The sequence below is a fragment of the Miscanthus floridulus genome, unplaced genomic scaffold (assembly GCF_019320115.1).
Source record: "Miscanthus floridulus cultivar M001 unplaced genomic scaffold, ASM1932011v1 fs_241_1_2, whole genome shotgun sequence".
In the NCBI taxonomy this organism is placed as follows: Eukaryota; Viridiplantae; Streptophyta; class Magnoliopsida; order Poales; family Poaceae; genus Miscanthus; species Miscanthus floridulus.
In genome coordinates this window covers 1-5,231 of record NW_027096447.1, presented here as the reverse complement: position 1 = coordinate 5,231, position 5,231 = coordinate 1, and the positions used below count along the sequence as shown (strand labels likewise).

The following is a 5,231-nucleotide window of genomic DNA, read 5'->3' as shown; positions in this document are numbered from 1 at the left end:
TAGCTAGCTAGAGAGAACATTGTTCATATCCCCATTATAATCCTTTCTAGCTACTACTCCTAGCTTAGCTAGTTGTTCAAAATCTGTAATTAAGAGATTAATTCATCCGTGCAAAAATGCGTGGAGTCTTTGCTTAACATCCAATATAGTTCTTTCGTGTAATTTTGGGTTCAGAACATCTTATAAAGCATGATGATGCATGAGATTATACAATGAAGGTATTATATTCACTCTTTATGTTCAAATAAAACTTATTTCGGTCGGACTGCTGCTTTATTTCTCTTCTCACCAACAGAGAAATTAAATCACTTTGTGTGTGTGTGTGTGTGTGTATATATATATATATATATATATATATATATATATATATATATGTACACGTTCGAGAATTTTGCCTCCAACCAAATGAATCGCTGGAGAATGACTAGCTAGCATGCATGTAGCCACACGTAGAGCAACGACACTATTCCTCTCGCAAAACAGACGAGATACATAGAGAGAGTTAACAATAGCGTCGTTATCATATAAAAGAACAATCTTTAATTTTGTATGGACTGCGACCAAAATTCAACTGCTTTTTTTTATTTGAACACAACAGCATGTTGGTCTAATATGTTGGTGTGATACGTATAGTGCAGTACGGACGTAACTGCTTGACACTTTGACCTTTGCATAGGCATGGACGAGATCAAACAACAGAAACGTCAACGTGTGCGAGCGACCTACACGTACATGCGGCCACTGGCCGCACAGCATTAGACGAAGTGACGAACAGCAACAGCTGCCTTGTTGCCATCACTTTATATTCGGAGCCCCTCTTGGAGTCATGCACGGAACTAATTTGCTTTGGTCATTACGCTGGTAGCACGGTACGTAGAATAGTCTATAATTAATATGGCTTCCTGGTAATAACAAAAATACTGATAGTAGGATTCCAGGTCTCCATAATGACTAGACTAACTAGCATGCATGTATGATGTATGTATGCGTTGTTTACTAGTATTTGAAACCAGGTGCCAGGTGGCCAGAAGCCCAGAAGTCGTGCCTGGTGATGCCTGATCAGGACTTTCAACAAAAGAAGTCTTAGTTTTCAACCGGTGAATTCATAGCATTTCTTTGGAAGTAGCTCGACTGCTATGACATCCCTTTGTGGGAATAATAATCTAATTCAGAAATGAAGAGTGACTATTTATATTGAAGGAGAATGGAATTGGTGCATAATTGGATGGATGTATTGCATTAAGCCCTTGGGCATTTATATAGAATATACAAGACTTGGGAGGCAAGGCAAGCCAGATACACATGGCAGTCTACAATACGCAATATCCAAACGACCGTATATATATACTCTAACATTATTTATATTGAGCGTGTTCTCGTTACTACCTCCGTTCTGAAATGAATGCAATTCTATCGTAGTACCAAATCAAACTGTTTTGAGTTTTATTAAATTATATAAAAATGACGATATTGTCATGCCAAATAAGTGTCATTATTAGATTCTTCATGAAATCATTTGACTAAAGACGGAACTACAATTTTATTTTGTAAGACGGAGGGTAGCATGCTGCTACCACTTTTAGGTGCCATAACTCATAACCGTGATTATCAAAGGGACGTGTACAGTGAGTTGTAAAACAATCATCAATGTACCTAATCCTAGTCATGAGAAACAATAGATGGAAAAGCAATAACCTCTCTCTGCTTGGAATATATCACAAGGCGTGGAGCAAATTCCTGCACATTCTGTGGACTTATATATCTTACAACAATTTGACATTTAGATATATAATTGTCTTGAAACAGACAGCGGAACATCTTCTTTAATAAAAAAAAAAAAAAAAGAGAAGTGCAGATCTCCTGTCATTTCAAGACAACAATTAATATGTACCTAGAACCAAATGACTGTCTTAGTATTATCCTTACGTGAGAGCACAATAGTATTGGTTAATTTTTATAAAGAATATTTTTATGAGAAATCAGTATCATGTTCATATTACCCTGTGGTTGGATCGAACTTGTTGTGCATTACATATACACGCATAATAAGAATACAAAAGCAGACCGACCCGAACTCCAAGTCAAACGTACGGCGTGTGATTTGTGTCCATCAGTCCTCAGATCAGGCAAGTCCATTGTGTTTGTGGCGACCATACTGATTTCTTATTCCTGTCCGAACGAAAACAGATTAGAGGCGACTGGTTATTAGAGGCGACTGATTCTAAATTGACATGCACACTTGCACAGGTAGTGGTAGGCAACGAAGACAGATTTAAACGTTCAAATAAACCTTTGCAAGTTCGATTTGGAGCACTCCATGTGCTGACACGTACGTGTCCATGGATGACGCACATGTACTCTAAACAATAATCTCTAAGCTAGTTCTGTACAATAGTTAAGTACTTATCTGCCTTCTTTTTTATTTTGAGGATGTACTCCTAACTCATTATAGTTTAATTAATTGCACTGAGAAGAAATATTTAGTTCGTTTCGTTCACAGAATCAGTCTCATAAATAGCATATGGGTAATTCTTTGAACAAAAGATTCAAAAGCTTGAATTGGTACATTCATGGTAGTATTCCTGTGAACTAGAATAGTCACACCGGATTTGAAGGGGGAAAAATCAGACACAAAGAATGGCGACTAAGAATATTCAGCTGGCCTCCTGAAGTTTCCATGCTAGTGAGGTACCGAGGGGTGACAAATGGACTGGACCTCTGAACCTGATCTTCCAGCTGGTCATGAGGAACAGTAAGCGCAAGTGACCTCATGCGCTTGGGACAGTACAATAGTGGATCAGAGTCTCCTGCCACATGCTGTGGAAACATTTGTTTACCATTTGACATCCATGTCAATTTAATCGGCGTGTTCGCTGATTGGTTTCTGAGCTGGTTTGGTCTGACTGGTGCTGGTTTGTTGTGAGAGAAAAACACTGTTGGCTGGTTAAATAAGCCTGGCTAAAACCAACAAGCGAACAGGGCGAATGTATTACCGTATTAATTAGCCTCACTACAAAATCCATTGCTCCTATTCAGGGAACACTCGATCATGGAAACTCTATGTAGTACTCCCTCCGTTCCGTAATATAAGCCATATAGTTTTTAGCACCAATATTAACGTATGGCTTGGGGAAGGATGTGAGACCGAGGAAAAAAAGGAAAATCAGGCCGTCTTCTCTCTTCCAATCAGATTGTTTCCTAAATCTAAGGGATTGGTTGGGGCATGTGCTATGTACGGTGGAAAGGTTTCCAAACTAATCGACGTGGGAGCTGATACATACCTATATTTTAGAATTTTCTTTAGAAATCTATATGGCTTATATTAAGGAACGGATGGAGTATTGCACAAGGAACACACAAGTTTTAGAAGCACATTAATTTAGCATTTGGTTGGATGAACATGTATGTATGGCTCTGTTCGCTTCTCTTATAATCCGTCTTTTTCAGCTTGTTTTTTCAGTCAGAACATTGTTTTTCTCTCCCAACAAATCAGCTAGGAACAGTGTTTCGGCTTATTTTTTCAGCGAAGCGAACAGAGCCTATGTGTGTATATAATATAATATCACACACAAGTATGTCACGTGCTTAGGTATGTATTCACGCCTCAAGAACACAAGTCCAGATCGACTAGACCTAAGCCAAGAACCGTGTGGTATACTGGTATAACGTTGCCGATGTCCGAGGGAACGTGGGTCCATTGTACAAACAAGTTATTAGACTGCGTCCGATTCAAGTTGGACACTGACCAAGCAGGGAAGACACAGGGACTTCAACGTCCAAACCCGTATGCATGTTTTGTTTACGCGTTGTACTACCATGCATGTCACATGCACATACTTCTTGATTTTCACTGCATATAAGCCCATTTATTTATAACACTGAAAACACGCTACGAAGAAGCTACAATGTTCGCACAGTTATGCAGAATTAATGTACCGAGAATGTCAGAACATCAATAGATGCAAGATGAACTGCTGTGGGCTGTAGCACACTTAAACCGTATTTTTACTGCACAAGAAACATATTTCGAAACGCTGGGATCATTAGCTCAGTTCTTGAAAAAAAAAGGCAGTTTTGTTTGTCAAATATCACAGCTAATGCTTAGGAAGGCGCATTCCTTACTTATTACAAAATTTCCTGACCGTAGGTAAACATTTGCAGTATTTTATTCCAACGTACAAGACATAGGAATATAGGATAATAGCTCAGCGGACAGGTATGTACAGCCATTCTATGATACTGCATCGCTGGTTCCCTAACATGAGTTTCTCGGAAATTCCTAGCGGTTATTTCTGCTACTCTGCCCGTGTAATTCCAAAATTCCGTCCAGCTGTTGTCCTGCAACAGGAATACTTCCCCCGAGAACACCTGCAGCATAAACTAAATATAAAGACAATGCTGACAAAATATTTCCTTGGCGGTCATGAAAGATATGTCAAAAAACCAACGGATAACAGAGGTGTTTTCTTCAGAAGGAAAAACAATAGGAGGTTACGAATTTATGTTAGTTACAGTTTCACAAATCCACCAGTTCAAAGAAAAAGAATGGAAGAAACCACCTATAATTGGGTGTCATTCAGGATGGCTTTTAAGTGGGTTTTGCTGCTCAAACTAGTGGTGTAAAAGATCAAAGAGCTCATAGCAATGCTCCATAAAGACTTGAAATCCAAATCACTTAAATAAAATTCATCAATTGATGTGATAAATTGTTTTAATAGAATCAAGTTTTAAGCCAATGTAGCACTGCCTAAACATAAATGTACAAGTCAAGAAGAAATTGCTTACCTCCTAGGAAAAAATGGTATCTACTGCTTACTTACAACCTCATCTTTAGATTCTACCTGAAATTGAGGGGGGGGGGGGGGGGGGGAGGTGTAATCAAACATATAAAAGACAAGAAATAATAATTCTAGTTAAAAGCAAATTATTCTCAGAACTTATATTTCCTAGTAAATATGCAAGTAAGCCAAGGAAAGATTTCATTTCAGGGTGGCATTGTGTGGACCTGATCTGCAGATTTTTTCTGAATTTTTCTAGTTGCGCTCCTCATTGTGACGAATTCCTCAGCAGATGTTGGGTGGATACCAATGGTGCCATCAAAATCTTGCTTTGTCAACCCAGCTTTAACAGCAATTGCAATTCCCTGAAAGAAAACACGTAAATTCAGGAACCAGTTAAGAATGAAACAGAAATCGGGAGTAAACATGAAGTCATGCAAACCTGAATTATCT

At 38.6% G+C, this 5,231-nt stretch overlaps 1 long non-coding RNA gene across 1 annotated transcript; it reads right to left on the bottom strand.

The window, feature by feature from the left end:
- Window positions 1-4,072: 4,072 nt before the first annotated feature.
- On the bottom strand, window positions 4,073-5,142 carry LOC136530974 (uncharacterized). The gene is made up of 3 exons (XR_010777934.1): window positions 5,006-5,142; window positions 4,786-4,841; window positions 4,073-4,368 (listed from the first exon to the last, which is right to left on the bottom strand). It is a non-coding gene; the product is annotated as an uncharacterized lncRNA (long non-coding RNA).
- Between the last annotated feature and the right edge of the window lie 89 nt (window positions 5,143-5,231).